A 17404-nucleotide genomic window follows, 5' to 3' on the forward strand; every position below is an offset into this window, starting at 1 on the left:
ACTGAATACCGGGGGGTCACTACCAGCCCTGGTCACCTCCTTCTGTGTCCTAATTGGTTGGAGGCCCATTTCCCAGTCAGTCCTCCAACACCTTCCTGTCTCTCTATTAGTGCGACGCCCATTGCAGTTTCCCAACTGGGGTGCAGGCCCCATTATTAGTAACTAAATTCAGCCCTCAGCTCCATCTCCTGGCTGTCACTGACACAAGAAAAGTGAGCCAGAAAACTGCCTGAGGCTCAAATGGGAAGTCAAAACTTGTGGATTAGGATCTCTGTACAGATCAATAACTTTAAAAAAAAATCAATTCCAAGTCAACAATGTAAAGGATCACACAACAGGAGTTAAGGTTTTGTGGCTTTTACTGCAGCAAACAAACTAGAAGCAACATTTTGTTTTTAATTTTTCCAATTAAGGGGCAATTTAGCGTGGCCAATCCACCTATCCTGCACATCTTTGGGTTGTGGTGGTGTGGCCCACACAGACACGGGGAGAATGTGCAAATTCCACACGGACAGTGACCCGGGGCCAGGATTGAACTCGGGTCCTCAGCGCCATGAGGCAGCAGTGCTAACCACTGCACCACTGTGATGCCTTAGAAGCAACGTTAACTCAACACTATTTTTGCCAGAAACCTCCATCTTTATTTATAAAATAGAACTTTGTCCTTTTACACAATCTAAAATTCCACTCCACAGTTATACTTTACTCTGCACCAGAAATCCAAACTTATGTGTCTCAGGACCAGTCAAAAATGATGATATAAAGATAGTGGATACATTGATGATCATCTTCCACAATTCTATAGATTCTGGAATAGTTCCTGCAGATTGAAGGCAGCAAATGTCACCCCACTATTCAGGAAGGAAGGGAGGGAGAGAGAAAATGGTGAACTGCAGATCTGTTAGCCTGACATCAGTATTGGGAAAATACCAGAATCTATTATAAGGGATGTGATAAATGGACACCTGGATAATAATAATTAACCTGGATTTATGATATGGAGATGCCGGCGTTGAACTGGGGTGGGCACAGTAAGAAGTCTTACAACACCAGATGAAGGAGCTGCACTCCGAAAGTTAGTGATTCAAAACAAACCTGTTGGACTTTAACCTGATGTTGTAAGACTTCTAACATGGATTTAGGAATAGGTAATCATGTTTGACAAACTTTTTGGAGTTTTTGAGGATGTTATTAACAGAATTGATATTGGGGAGTCCGTGGATGTGGCGCACTTGGATTTTCAGAAGGTTTATGATAAACACCCGACAGGAGGTTAGTCAGCAAAATTAAAACACATGGGATGGGAGGTAATATACTGGCATGGATTGAGAATTGGCTAACAAGCAGAAAACAGAGAGGAGGAATAAATGGGTCATTCTCACCTTAGCAGTTGGGACGAGTGGGTTACTGCAAAGATCAGTACTTGGGCCCCAGCTGTTCATAGTTTATATAATGATTTGGATGTGGGGACGAAATGGAATATTTCCAAGTTCACTGATGACACAAAGCTAGGTGGGAATGTGTGTTGTGAGGAAGATGTAAAACGGCTACAGGAGGATTTGGACAAACTTAGTGAGTGGGCAAGGACATGGCAGATGGAATATAATGTGGAAAAATGTAAGATTATCACTTTGGTAGGAGGAACCGATGAGCAGAGTATTTCTGAAATGGTCAGAGATTAGAAAGTGTAGATGTACAAAGGGACCTGGGTGTCCTCATCAATAAGTCACTGAAGGCGAACATACAGGCGCAGCAAGTTATTAGGAAGGCTGACGGGATGTTGGTCTTCATCACAAGAGGATTTGAGTACAGGAGTAGTGAAGACTTGCTTCAATAGTGTAGTACGTTGGTTAGACCACAGCTGGAGTATGTGTGCAGTTTTACTGCCTTTAACTTCGGAAAGGTATTATTGCCACAGAGGGAGGGCAATGAAGGTTCACCAGACTTGTTCCGGGGATGGGAGGTGTTGTGTCTATAAAACCTCAGACACTTCGACCAGTTTATTAAACAAATGTTTTACCCAGGTATCTTTATTGACCAGGTAAACAAAGGACAACGGAGTGTAGAAATCACATAACTTTATTCCACAAGCAGTAAAACAGTTACCCTTAAATTATCCCACTAATTACAGTTCCAAGATTCTGAATAGTACCCGAGCCGATGAACTCATTCGAGCTGCGGGTTTGATTCTGTATCTCAATCTCCTCGGGGTCTTCTTCCGAGAAGATGGGTCTCGCCGCTGCTTCTTTCCGTCTCTGGTCAGCCGGCTCGATTACCTCTGCGTGGAGTCTTCACTGCTGGGCGGTCCGAGGGTTCGATCGTTATACCCTTTCTGTGTCCTTCCAGAATGTTCTCTGACCCCAGCCGATGAGGTCACAGGGTGGGAGTGGCACCACCCAATGGAGTTACCAATGGCCACTCAGCAGGACACCGGGAATCTGTCCACAGGAGTCCATTTCCCGGTGCGTTGTTTGTTATGTAACTTTGTCTATTCAAAACAATCAATCGATGAATAGAGCCAATTATCTCTTGATTGGTGATTGATGGAGCAGAGCAGCTCCAGACATGTGCTGGCAGCTTGTCGGAGTTCAGTGTATTCAGGCTGGTTGCTGGAGCTGGCTGTGGCTTGATTTAAAATGTCCAATTTTTAATTTAAAGTGTCTGATTTTATCGAGTCTAAAATACAGGCCACGGCACATTTTACCACCGAGGACTGTCCTATGATGAGACATTGGGGAAACTGGGCCTGTATTCACAGTTGTCTGTGCTAGATTGGGAAATTACAATAAAAGCTCGGACGATAGACAGGCAATCACAAATATTTGAGGAATTGTTACATATTTACAAAAAATATAGACTCCCTTAATAAACAAAACTCCAACAGAGGTTTTGCAACCGTGGCTAATAAGCAATGTTAAAGATTCCATTAGGTCAAAGGAAGAGGCTCATAAAGTGGCCAAAATCATAGTAAACCTGAGGATTGGAACTTGGTCTTCCTTTGCTGAAAACCAAACCAAAAGACTGATAAAGAAAGAGAAAATAGAATGTGAGAGCAAACAGGCGAGAAACATAAAACCGACAGGAAAAGCTCCTATAGGAATGTGAAAAGGAAAAGATTAGCAAAGACCAATGTGGGTCCATTCCAGGCAGAGACAGGAGAGTTTATAATGGGGAATAAGGAAATGGCAGAGAAACTAAATAATGTGAGTCTGTCTTCACGGAGGAAGATACGGAAATTTCCCCCAAACATGAGAACACCAAAGGACTAGTGAGCCCGAGGAACTGAAAAAGATTAATATCAGTGAAAAACTAGTACTGGAGAAATTAATGTGATTGAAAGTTAATAAATGGTATTTTTTCCCTGTATGGAGTGATCTGTCTGGACTGTACGTAGAAAAATACTTTTCACTGTACCTCGGTACACGTGGCAATAAAGAAATAAATCAGAAATCCCCAAAAGCTGATGCTTTACATCCCAGAGTGCTGAAAGAGTTGGCTGGAGAGATAGTGGATACATTGGTGATCATCTTTCAAAATTCTCTAGATTGGAAGCTGGTAAATGCAAACCCGCGATTTAAGGAGGGAGAGAGAAAACAGGGAACCAGAGACCACAGGGGATGGCAGGACTGTCCTATGAATAGAGATTGGGGAAACTGGGGCTGTATTCACTAGAGTTTTGAAGAATGAGAGGCAATCTCACCAAAACCTCTAAGATACTGAATGGAATAGACAGGGGAGGTGCAGGTGAGATGTTTCCCCTGGTTGGGGAGTCTAGAACCAGGGGACACAATTTCAAAATAAGGGGGAAGCCACTTAGGATTGGTCTCGGAGGAGACATTTCTTTACTCACAGGGTTGTGAATCTTTGGAATTCTCTACCCCAGAGGGCTGTGGGAGCTCAGTCATTGGGTGTGTTTAAAGCAGAGACTGACAGATTTCTAAATCCCAATAACACAAAGGGATATGGGGACAGTGTGGGGGAAAAGGCATTGAAGTGGATGATCAGCCATGATCGTATTGAATGGTGGAGCAGGCTCGACGGGCTGAATGGCCAACTCCTGCTCCTATGTTCCAATGATATAAAGATAGGTAGGAAACTAAATTGTGAAGATGACATAAGGAGGTTACAAAGGGATATAGATAGGTTACGTGAGTGGGAAAAGATCTGCCCAATCGAGTATTATGTGGGAAAACATGACATTATCAATTTTGGCAAAAGAATAAAAAAGCTTATTATCTAAATGGTGAGAGATTGCAGAGCTCTGAGATTCAGAGGGATCCGGGTGTCCAAGAGCATGAATCACAAAAGGCGAGTGTACAGGTACAGCAAGTAATTAGGAAAGCTAATAGAATGTTATTGTTTATTGGGAGGAGGATTGAATACAAAAGTAGGGAGGTTATGCTTCAGTTATACAGGACATTGGTGAGACCACATCTGGAGCACTGTGTGCAGTATTGCTCTCATTTAAGACTGGACTTGTGAGTGATGAAATGTAGGTGACTTGATTGAAGCGTACAAGATCCTGAGGGACTTGACAGGGTGGATGTGGAAAGGATATTTCCTCTTGTGGGAGAATCTAGAAATTGCAGTCACTTTAAAAGTTAAAACTTGCCCATTTAAGGCAGAGGAAAACTTTTTTTCTCTGAGGGTTGAGAGTCTTTGGAACTCTCGTCCTCAAAGGGCAGTGGAAGCAGAGCCTTTGAATATTTTTAATGCAGAGCTGGATAAATTTTTGCCAAGTAAGAAGGTGAAAGGTTATCGGGTGGTCGGCTGGAGTGTGGAGTTGAGGTTAAAGTCAGATCAGCCGTGAACTTATTGAATGGTGGAGCAGGCTCGAGGGGCCGAGTGGCCGACTCCTGCTCCTAATTCGTATGTTATCACATCCTTTATAATAGATTGTAGCATTTTCCCTCCTACTGATGTCAGGCGAATGGGTCTGTGGTTCCCTGTTTTCTCTCCCTCCTTAAATTGTGGGGTTACATTTACCACCTTCCAATCTGCAGGAATCATTCCAGAATCTATAGAATTTTGAAAGATGATCACCAATGTGTCCACTATCTTTACAGCCACATCTTTCAACACTCTGGGATGTAGAGCAGCAGCTTTTGGGAATTTATTAACTTTCAACCAATACTACTTTTTCACTAATACTAATCTCTTTCAGTTCCTCGTGCTCACTTGTCCCTTGGTTCTCTCGTGTTTTTGGGACAATTTCTGTATCTTCCTCCGTGAAGACATTATTTAGTTTCTCTGCCATTTCCTTATTTCCCTTTATAACCTCTCCTGTCTCTGTCTGGAATGGACCCACATTGGTCTTTGCTAATCTTTTCCTTTTCACATTCCTATAGGAGCTTTTCCAGTCGGTTTTTATGTTTCTCGGTGATTGTCGCAGATTGGGGACCAGACCGATGCTCCCACATGCCCCCTCCACTGCCCCCAGACTCTCAAGGCCGCCACCACCATGGGACTGGTGGAGTACTGCGCCGGCGGGAACGGTAGAGGGGCAGTATGCCGACCCCCCACCCCCAGCCACTTCCTAACCATGGCTATGTTAGCCTCCCAGTAATAATTGCTAAAGTTCGGCAGTGCCAGCCCGCCCTCCCCCCGGCTCCGCTCAAGCATTACCCTCCTCACTCGCGGGGACTTACCCCCCCATACCGAGAGCGGCGGGGACACAGGATAAAAGAGCGCGAGGAGAGCAGCGGGGACACAGGATAAAAGAGCACGAGGAGAGCGCTGGGGACACAGGATAAAAGAGCGTGAGGAGAGCGGCGGGGACACAGGATAAAAGAGCGCGAGGAGAGCGGCGGGGACACAGGATAAAAGAGCGCGAGGAGAGCGCTGGGGACACAGGATAAAAGTGCGCGAGGAGAGCGGTGGGGACACAGGATAAAAGAGCGCGAGGAGAGCAGCGGGGACACATCTGCCAGAGAAGCGACCTTCAGATTGTCGGCGGGAGCAGTGGCCAGGGGTCTGTCGGGAAGGTAAGTTTTCCTCTTTAAAAACTTACCTTGAAGAGTGACATCACAGCAAAGCAGTGACCGGATTGGCTGGTAAGGAAAGTGCTCCAATTAGCAGTAGCTGGGAGAAATTAAACTCTTCGTGTGTTGGTAAGTATTGTGATTGATAAGTAAAATCTTTATTCCTTTCACTTATTCATTATTTGATATTATATTTGAAATCAGTTAAGGTAAAAGTGTAAAAATGCCAGGAGATCCCAGACCCATGTTATGCTCCCCGTGCTCAATGTGGGAGTTCAGGGACGCGGCTGATGCCCCTAATTCTTTCATGTGCGGGAAGTGTGTCCAGCTGTAGCTCCTGTTAGACTGCGTGACGGCTCTGGAGCTGTGGATGGAATCACATTGGAGCATCCGCAATGCTGAGGAGGTCGTGGATAGCATGTTCAGTGAGTTGGTCACACCGCAGATTAGGGTTGGTGAGGGAGACAGGGAATGGGTGACCAAAAGGCAGCAAAAGAGCAGGAAGGCAGTGCAGGTGTCCCCTGCGGTCATCTCCCTCCAAAACAGGTATACCGTTTTGGATACTGTTGGGGGAAATGACTCACCAGGAGAAGGCAGTAGTAGCCAGGCTCATGGCACCGTGGCTGGCTCTGCTGCACAGAAGGGCGGGAAAAAGACTGGCAGGGGTATAGTTATAGGGGATTCAATCGTAAGGGGAGTCGACAGGCGTTTCTGTGGTCGAAAACGAGACTCCCGAATGGTATGTTGCCTCCCGGGTGCACTGGTCAGGGATGTCTCAGATCGGCTGCAGGACATACTGAAGGGGGAGGGTGAACAACCAGTTGTCGTGGTGCATATAGGCACCAACGATATAGGTAAATAACGGGATGAGGTCCAACAATCAGAATTTAGGGAGTTAGGAGATAAGTTAACAAGTAGGACCTCAAAGGTAGTAATGTCAGGATTGCTACCAGTGCCACGAGACAGTCAGAGAAGAAATTCAAGAATAGTCAGAATGAATACGTGGCTTGAGAGATGGTGCAGGAGGGAGGGGTTCAGATTTTTGGGACATTGGAACCGGTTCTGGGGGCGGTGGGACCATTACAAATCGGATGGTCTACACCTGGGCAGGACTGGAACCAATGTCCAAGGGGGTGCTTTTGCTAACACTGTTGGGAGGTTTTAAACTAATGTGGCAGGAGGATGGGAACCAGATTAGGAAGTTAGAGGTCAATAAAGAGGCAGCAACTAAAGCCAGTAAGGTACTAGATAATAAACTCAATGTGACTAAGGGGAAGAGTAGACAGGGAAGAGATGATGAACGCAAAGGGACAGGTGGTCTGAGGTGCATTTGTTTCAATGCAAGAAATGTAGCAGGTAAGGCAGATGAATTTAGGGCTTGGATTAGTACCTGGGAATATGATGTTATTGGTATTACTGAGACTAGGTTGAGGGAAGGGCAAGACTGGCAACTAAATATCCCAGGGTATAGATGCTTCAGGAGGGATAGAGAGGGAGGTAAAAGGGGTGGAGGAGTTGGATTACTGGTCAGAGATGATATCAAAGCTGTGATTAAGGAGGGCACGATGGAGGATTCGAGCACTGAGGCAATATGGGTAGAGCGAAGAAATAGGAAGGGTGCAGTAACATCGTTGGGACTTTACTACAGGCTTCCCAAAAGCGAGCGAGAAGTAGAGGTACAAATATGTAGACAGATTATAGAAAAATGTAGGAGCAATAGGTTGATTGTGATGGGAGATTTTAACTTCCCCAACATTGAATGGGACTCATGTAGTGTTGGAGGCGTAGATGGAGCAGAATTTGTAAGGAGCATCCAGGAGAAGTTTTTTTAGAACAGTGTGGAAATAGTCCAACTCGGAAAGGGGCCATACAGGACCTGGTATTGGGGAATTATCCCGGCCTGGTGGTTCAAGTTTCAGTCGATGATTACTTTGGGAATGGCGATCACAATTCCGTAAGTTTTAGAATATTCATGGACAAAGACGAGAGTGGTCCTAAAGGAAGAGTGTTAAATTGGGGAAAGGCCAAGTATAACGAAATTCGGCAGGAGCTAGGGAATGTGGATTGGGAGCAGCTGTTCAAGGGTAAATCCACATTTGAAATGTGGGAGTCTATTAAGGAAAGGTTGATTAGAGTGCAGGACAGACATGTCCCTGTGAAAATGAGGGATAGAAATGGCAAGATTAGGGAACCATGGACGACGGGTGGAATTGTGAGACTAGCTAAGATGAAAAGGAAGCATACATAAGATCTAGGCGACTTAAAACTGATGAAGCTTTGGAGGAATATCGGGAAATTGGACAAATCTCAAACGCGCAATAAAGAGGGCTAAAAGGGATCATGAAATATCTTTGGCTAACGGTTAAGGAAAATCCCAAAGCCTTTTATTCATATATAAGGAGCAAGAGGGTAACTAGAGAAAGGATTGGACCACTCAAAGACAAAAGAGGGAATTTATGCGTGGAGTCAGAGGAAATGGGTGAGATTCTTAATGAGTACTTTGCATTGGTATTCACCAAGGAGAGGGACATGACTGATGTTGAGGCTAGGGATGGATGTTTAAATACTCTAGGTCAAGTCGGCATAAGGAAGGGGGAAGTTTTGGGTATTTTAAAAGGCATTAAGGTGGACAAGTCCCCAGGTCCGGATGGGACCTTTCCCAGGTTACTGAGGGAAGCGAGGGACAAAATAGCTGGGGCCTTAACAGATATATTTGCAGCATCCTTGAGCACGGGTGAGGTCCCGGAGGATTGGAGAATTGCTAATGTTGTCCCTTTGTTTAAGAAGGGTAGCAGGGATAATCCAGGGAATTATAGACCTGTGAGCTTGACATCAGTGGTATGCAAACTGTTGGAGAAGAGACTGAGGGATCGGATCTATTCACATTTGGAAGAAAATAGAGTTATCAGTAATAGGCAGCATGGTTTTGTGCAGGGAAGGTCATGTCTTATAAATCTAATAAAATTCTTTAATGAAGTGACAAAGTTAATTGATGAGGGAAAGGCTGTAGATGTGTTTGATAAAGTTTCCCATGGCAGGTTGATTGAAAAAGTGAAGTCGTATGGGGTTCAGGGTGTACTAGTTTGATGGATAAAGAACTGGCTGGGTAACAGGAGACAGAGAGTAGTGGTGGATGGGAGTGTCTCAAAATGAAGAAAGGTGACTAGTGGTGTTCCACAGGGATCCATGCTCGGACCACTGTTGTTTGTAATATACATAAATGATCTCGATGAAGGTATAGGTGGTCTGATTAGCAAGTTTGCAGATGATACTAAGATTGGTGGAGTTGCAGATAGCGACGAGGACTGTCAGAGAATACAGCAAAATATAGATAGATTGGAGAATTGGATAGAGAAATGGCAGATGGAGTTCAATCCAGGCAAATGCAAGGTGATGCATTTTTGAAGATCCAATTCAAGAGCGGACTATACGGTCAATGGAAGAGTCCTGGGGAAAATTGATGTACAGAGAGATCTGGGAGTTCAGGTCCATTGTACCCTGAAGGTGGTAACGCAGGTCGATAGAGTTGTCAAGAAGGCATACAGCATGCCTGCGTTCATCGGACGGGGTATTGAGTATAAGAGTCGGCAGGTCATGTTACAGTTGTATAGGACTTTGGTTAGGCCACATTTGGAATACTGCGTGCAGTTCTGGTCGCCACATAACCAGAAGGATGTGGATGCTTTAGAGAGGGTTCAGAGGAGGTTCACCAGGATGTTTCCTGGTATGGAGGGTGCTAGCTATGAAGAAAGGTTGAGTAGATTAGGATTGTTTTCGTTGGAAAGGCAGAGGTTGAGGGGGGACCTGATTGAGGTCTACAAAATTATGAGAGGTATGGACAGGGTGGATAGCAACAAGCTTTTTCCAAGAGTGGGGGTGTCAATTACAAGGGGTCACGATTTCAAGGTGAAAGGGGGAAAGTTTAATGGAGATATGCGTGGAAAGTTTTTTACGCAGAGGGTGGTGGGTGCCTGGAATGCTTTGCCAGCGGAGGTGGTAGAGGCGGGCACGATAGCATCATTTAAGATGCATCTAGACAGATATATGAACGGGCAGGGAACAGAGGGAAGTAGATCCTTGGAAAATAGAAGACAGGTTTAGATAAAGGATCTGGATCGGCGCAGGCTGGGAGGGCCGAAGGGCCTGTTCCTGTGCTGTAATTCCTTTTGGTCTTTGTTCATACAAAGCCCGCTATAACTTTATTGACCCGCTTAAAAAAGGACCGCTGGATGAAGATGGGGAGACATTGAAAAACAAACAGGGATCTCGGGAGGACCGTCATTTTCACCGCTTGGACTCTGCCCGCTAGAGACAACTGGAGCGCATACCATCTCCGGAAGTCATCTTTCATCTGATCCACCAACCGGCCAAGTTCAATTTGTGTAGCCGGTCCCAATCCCTCGCCACCTGGATACCTAGGTACCTGAAACTGTCCCCTACCACTCTAAACGGCAGTTCCCCCAGTCGCCTCTCCTGATCCCTCGCCTGGACTATAAACATCTCGCTCTCCCCCATATTAAGCTTATACCCCGAAAAGCAGCCGAATTCCCCTAAAATTCCCACAATTTCTTCCACCCCCTCAATTGGATTTGAAACATACAAAAGCAGGTCGTCCGCATACAGCGAGACTCTGTGCTCCCCCCCTCCCCCGGACGAGCCCCTTGAGACCCTCAGAGCAATTGCCAGCGGCTCAAGAGCCAGTGCAAACAGCAGTGGGGAGAAGGGGGATCCCTGTCTCATCCGAAGTCGTCCTGTTCGTCCGTACACTTGCCACAGGAGCCTGGTACAGCAACCTGACCCAGTCAATAAAGCCCCTCCCAAATCCAAACCGCCCCAGGACCTCCCAAAAATAATCCCACTCAACCCGGTCAAAAGCTTTCTCTGCATCCATTGCGACCATTACCTCCACCTCCCTACTTTCCGGGGGCATCATGATCATGTTTAACAGCTTTCTTACATTGGCCACCAGCTGCCTGCCCGTCTGATCCTCCACAATGACGTTCAACAAAATTTTGACCAGCAGTTTGGCATCTACGTTCAACAGGGAAATCGGCCGTAGGACCCACAGTGCTCCGGGTTCTTGTCCCATTTCAGGATAAGCGGAATCGTGGCCTGTGACATCATCTGGCGCAGAACCTCCCTTTCCCTTGCCTCGATAAACACCTTCATCAGCACCGGTCCCAATATCCCGGTTCCGACCTGTACAACCTGCTGTAGAAATCCTGAAACGTCTTACAACCCCTACCGAGTCCCCAACTAAGTTCCCATCCCCGTCGATAACTTTCCCTATTTCCCTAGCTGCCTCCCTCTTTCTAAGCTGCTGTGCAAGCATCTTGCTGGCCTTCTCACCATGCTCGTATATCGCCCCCCTCGCCTTTCTGAGCTGTTCCACTGCCCTCCCTGTGGTTAACAAGCCAAACTCCGCCTGTAGCCTCCGCCGTTCCCTTAAATGCCCTATCTCTGGAGTCTCGGGGTACCTCCTGTCGACTTGTAGAATCTCTTTTACCAGTCGGTCCGTCTCTGCCCTGTCCGTCCTGTCCCTATGAGCCCGGATCGAGATCAGCTCTCCTCTCACCACTGCCTTCAGCACTTCCCAGACCACCGCTGCTGAGACCTCCCCCGTATCATTTACCTGTGGGTAATGCAGCATGCATTTCCTCAGCCTCTCGCACACCGCTTCGTCCGCCAACAGCCCGACATCCAACCTCCGTTGCGGGCGCTAATTGCTATCTTTACTCACCTGCAGGTCAACCCAGTGTGGAGCATGGTCCGAGATCGTAATCACCGAATACCCCGTGTCCACCACCCCTGCCAGCAAGGCCCTACCCAAAACAAGAAAATCGATCTGAGAGTATACCTTATGTACGTGGGAGTAGAAAGAAAACTCCTTCACCCTCGGCTGCCTAAATCTCCATGGATAACCCCCCTCCCCCCATCTGCTCCATGAACCCTTTCAGTTCCTTTGCCATTGCTGGCACCTTGCCTGTTCTCGAGCATGACCGGTCCAGGCCTGGATCAATAACTGTATTAAAGTCCCCTCCCATGATTATCATAGAATTTACAGTGCAGAAGGAGGCCATTCGGCCCATCGAGTCTGCACCGGCTCTTGGAACGAGCACCCTACCCAAGGTCAACACCTCCATAACCCAGTAACCCCATCCAACACGAAGGGCAATTTATCATGGCCAATCCACCTAACCTCCCCCGTATGGTCAGTTTGTGCAAGTCCAGGTTCTATTTTCTCTTTTATCAGTTTCTTGGTCCTCCTTTGCTGAATTCTAAAATAAGTTCCCAATCCTCAGGCTTACTACTATTTGGGCCACTTTATGATCCTCTTCCTCTGATCTAATGGAATCTTTAACTTTTCTTGTTCACCACAGTTGCATCACTTTTCCTGTCTCACATTCCCTGAGAGAGAAAAAGAGAGAACAAAATGCAGTCCTAAATGTAATTGAAGCAGACACAATAACAGCAGAATCCATCACTAATCAATTGTGAACTTGTTGGTGTCTCAGCAGGGACGTGGAAACACAGAATCCCTTCCCACACTGAGAGCAGGTGAACGGCCTCTCCCCAGTGTGAACAAACTGGTGTTTCAGCAGGCTCGATGAAGTAGTGAATCCCTTCCCACACTGAGAGCAGGTGAACGGCTTCTCCCCAGTGTGAACTCGCTGGTGTCTCTGCAGGGTGCTTGAGTCAGTGAATCCCTTCTCACACCGAGAGCAGATAAACGGCTTCTCCCCAGTGTGAACTCGCTGGTGTTTCCTCAGATTGGATATTTCAGTGAATCCCTTCCCACACGGAGAGCAGGTGAACGGTCTCTCTCCAGTGTGAATGCGTCGGTGAACTTCCAGCACAGATGGGGATCTGTATCCCTTCCCACAGTCCTCACATTTCCACGGTTTCTCCATGTTTTGGGTCTCCTCGTGTCTCTCCAGGTTGGACAATCAGTTGAAGCCTCGTCCACACACAGAATACGTGTACGGACTCTCCCCGCTGTGAACGGTGTGATGATTTTTCAGGCTGTGTAACTGGTTGAAGCTCTTTCCACAGTCAGTGCTCTGGAACACTCTCACTCGGATGTGTGTGTCTCGGTGCTTTTCCAGTCACACTGATGTTTAAACTTTGTTGAAGTCAACAGGCCGGGCAAACATTTCTCCTTCTAGATTTAATGGCCGATGAACCGAGTGTCTCTGTCAGATCCAGACGTGATGTTTGAGATTTCTGTCTGTAAATCCTCTCCTTTGGAGTTTACAAAAGACATCACAGTCAGTCCAGGAGAGAAATTCAGAACAGATTATTTTAATTTCTATGAAACAGTCTTTCCTCTCTCGTTCCCCAAAAGCTGTAAATCTCTACCCCCACACTCTCCCTCCATTCTCACTCTGCTGTATCTAATATTCACCCTCCCAATTCTCCTGAAGGTGCCGATTCAGGCTGACTGACAGATCCCTGCTCACTGCTTCCTGTCCTGGACACAGATCATAACAAATAGGAGCTGCAGTCAGTCGGCCATTCAGCCCATCAAGCCTACTCGACCATTCAATGAGATCATTGGCCGATCTACCTCAGCACCATTTTCCCACACTATCCCCCATATCCCTCGATATCTTCATTATCGAGAAACCTATCACTCTCGGTCTAAAAATACTTGATGACTGAGGCTCCACAGTCCTCTGGGGTAGAGAATCCCAAAGCTTCACCACATTGTCTTTAAATTCATTGCTGGGGGCAGCACGGTGGCGCAGTGATTAGCACTGCTGCCCCTCAGTGACGAGGACCTGGGTTCGATCCTGGCCCCGTGTCACTGTCCATGTGGAGTCTGCACATTCTCCCTGTGTCTGCGTGGGTCTCACCCGCACAATGTAAAACGATGTGCAGGGTCGGTGAATTGGCCACGCTAAATTGCCCCTTAATTGGAAAAAAAAGAATTGGGTACTCTAAATTTATTCTTTTTGAAGGACAACTAAGTTTTGCATCCAGAGGTGTAATTAAAGCATCGTAAAAAGTGTGGGCTAATGGAATGATGTTTGGATGAAGGGGATTCCCTGTGGAGTTAATTAGATTTCAGCTTGGTAAGATGATGACAGTACTGGGAGGAGCCACGGTTTCAGGCTTTTTGCAGCAAAGCTGTGTTTTAGTTGAGAATTAGTTCAAGATGTGAGCAGAGGTCAAGCATCTCCGTTCAGTTGAAAATATATGTCTGCAGCTAGATTAGCAGTTTCTTTCCAAGCAGTTCAGAAGAGTGTCATTCGAAGGCGAGCTGAAACAAGCTGAAACAGCTTCCCAAGTTTCTTCATGGTTCTGACAGGTTTGAGATCTTGTCTTTAAAGCGGTGACACTAGAGCTCTCTTTCCTCAAAGAACATCTGTGTAAAGCAGGTATTGCTGAGGGCTAACTGTGTTTAACGGTGGATTGAGAGCTGACATGGTGTTTTTGTTGTTTGAGTGGGAATAAAGGTAGCAGTTAAGGGTTACTGTATTCACTGTATTGATTAGCATTGTTTAAGGGCTAATTGTCAGCTGTTTTCTGCTGTGCTGTTATATCTTTGAATATTGTGTCAATAATAAAGTTTGTTTTCACATAGCATGGCCCTATTTTGTGTGAAATCACTCCTGGAGTGAGGTATCCTTTCCTCACAGTCTGACAAAATACAAATAAAATATTGGGGTTTGTGCCCAGTATCCGAGCCACTGTTGGGGTCTGGTCCGGGATCATAACCGTGAGGAGGTGGGTTATGTGGATGTTTAGAGCACTTTGTACCTGAGGAGCAGAGATTTTACATTCTTTCCAGCCCCACAGCAATGTCAGACTAGAATCGACAACTTTTTTTGTGTAGAGGACGATCCTACACCTGGTGTCCACTTGCACCACAGGGAGCATCGTAATCATGGACCTTCCCCCGTTTGTCTGGAGTTTTTGCTCGAGAGCTCACCCCCAGGTCGAGAATGTGGAGGTTTGGAGCCTCCCGGAGTTCATTTATTATGCACTTTCGGGAAGAGTTTGAGTTCTTCCTTTTGGTTAACTCGACTCCTTGTATTTCCTTCTCCATTTTGTTGGAGACATTTACGGTTTATGCTCGGGGGCTGATCATTTCTTACACTGCTAATAAAAGGTGCAGGATGCTGGAGAACCAGCAGCTTCTGGAGGTTTGTTTGGCGACGGTCAAAGAGAATCATATGGAGGGCCCGAGTAAGCTATTGCTGAAGGAGGTTCACGCAGCAAGAGTGGCTTTGAACTCCCTATTTACTCAGCAGGTCGAGAAAAGTTGAAAGTTAGTGAGATCGAAGTTGTACGAGTTTGGGAATAAGCCGAGCAAATACTTGGCCTGTTTGACAAAGGACCTTTGTTCTGCAGCCTAGGGGCAGCACGGTGGCACAAGTGGATAGCACTGTGGCTTCACAGCGCCAGGGTCCCAGGTTCCATTCCCCGCTGGGTCATTGTCTGTGCGGAGTCTGCACGTTCTCCCCGTGTCTGCTTGGGTTTCCTCGGGTGCTCCGACTTACTTCCACAGTCCAAAGACGTGCCGGTTAGGTGGATTAGCCATGATACATTGCCCTGCGTGACCAAAAAGGTTAGGAGGGGTTATTGAGTTACGGGGATAGGGTGGAAGTGAGGGCTTAAGTGGGTCGGTGCAGACTCAATGGGCTGAATGACCTCCTTCTGCACTGTTTGTTCTATGTTTATGTCAAACCAGCTGTCTAGCCCACTGAGCTAAACCAGCCCAAACCGATCAATGACGGCTTTATGGGGCCAACTTTACACAGCTGATGGTGACTATTAGGTGGGACCTTGCCCGGTGGTCGGCTGTTCCGATTTCATGGTGAGTGAGGATCCCCTTCATTAAAATGTGTTGCACAGACTGTTGTACCCTCTGCAGATGCTGCCTATACTACTGTCAACCAGAGTTGTTAGGGAAATTAATCAAATCAGGGCAAGACCTGCTCAGTTAATGGTAGGGAGTTGGGGAGAGTTACAGAACAAAGAGATCTAGGAGTACAGGTTCACAGCTCCTTGAAGGTGGAGTCGCAGGTGGACAGGGTGGTGAAGAAGGCAGTCAGTATGCTCGGTTTTATTGGTTAGAATATTGAATACCGGAGTCGGGATGTCTTATTGAAATTGGACAAGACATTGGTAAGACCGGACATGGAATACTGTGTTCAGTTCTGGTCACCTTATTATAGAAAGAATAATGTTAAACACAAAAGAGTGCAAAGAGATTTACCAGGATGCTGCGAGGACTTGATGGTCTGAGTTATAAGGAGAGGCTGGGACTTTTTTCCCTGAGCGTAGGAGGCTTAGGTGTGATCTTATAGAGGTCTATAAAACAATGAGGAGCATAGAGAAGGAAGATAGCCAACATTTTTTCCCTGAGGTAGAGGAGTCTAGAACTAGAGGACATAGGTTTACGGTGAGAGGAGAGAGATACAAAAGAGACCAAAGGGGAAAATTCTTCACACCGAGGGTGGTGAACTTCTGGAATAGGCTGCCAGAGGCAGTGTAGAGGCGGGTACAAATTTGTCCTTTAACAAGCAGTTAGAAGTTACATGGGCAGGGTGGGTAGAAGGATATGGGCCAAATGCTGGCAAGTGGGACTAGCTTAGTGATAGAAACTGGGCGGCATGGACAAGCTGGGCCGAAGGGCCTGGTTCCATGCTGTAAACATCTATAACTCTACCTGGAACAAAATGTTTGTTCAGCTCCAATCACCAAGATAAGGGAGGGTATGGTCTTCCGAAAATCAGGCTTCATCAATTGGCCTCTCGTCTTAGGTTCATAAGGGATTGGGTTAGGATGGAGCCAATATTCATCTGGCTCAATACAGAAGCAGACCAGTCAGTTCTCCCTCGATCCAAAACCAGCATAGGCTGATTATGGGAATGCATCTCCATGCAATTTTTAATGTCCGTGATTCATTCTGAGTCTTATGCATTGGGTAAAGGATGGGACTCCTACATTTGACTGACTTGCTCCTCCTGGGCTTTCCATGAGTGAATTCAATTCAACTTAGGCCGGGAGTAGGGCACAGTGATTAGTGCTGCTACCTCAGCGCCAGGGGCCCAGGTTCAATCCCAGCCTTGGGTGGCTGTCTGTGTGGAGTTTGCATATTCTCCTCGTGTCTTCGTGTGTTTCCTCCGGGTGCTCCAGTTTCCTCCCACTGTCCAAAATGTGCAGTGAAAGTGGATTGGTCACGCTAATTTGCCCCTTTGTGTCCAAGATGTGTAGGTTAGGTGGGTTGACCATGATCAATGCAACGGGTTACGAGGATAGGATGGGGAATGGGCCTCAGTGAAATGCTTTTTCTGAGACTCAGTGCAGACTTGAAGGGGCGAATGGCCTTCTGCACTATAGTTCTATGTTATCCGTGTTGTGTTATTCATTTTAATTTGATTATGCTGTTAGTCTGCTTGTAATATTTTGGG

This window comes from Scyliorhinus torazame, chromosome 5, assembly GCF_047496885.1.
Source record: "Scyliorhinus torazame isolate Kashiwa2021f chromosome 5, sScyTor2.1, whole genome shotgun sequence".
NCBI lineage: Eukaryota > Metazoa > Chordata > Chondrichthyes > Carcharhiniformes > Scyliorhinidae > Scyliorhinus > Scyliorhinus torazame.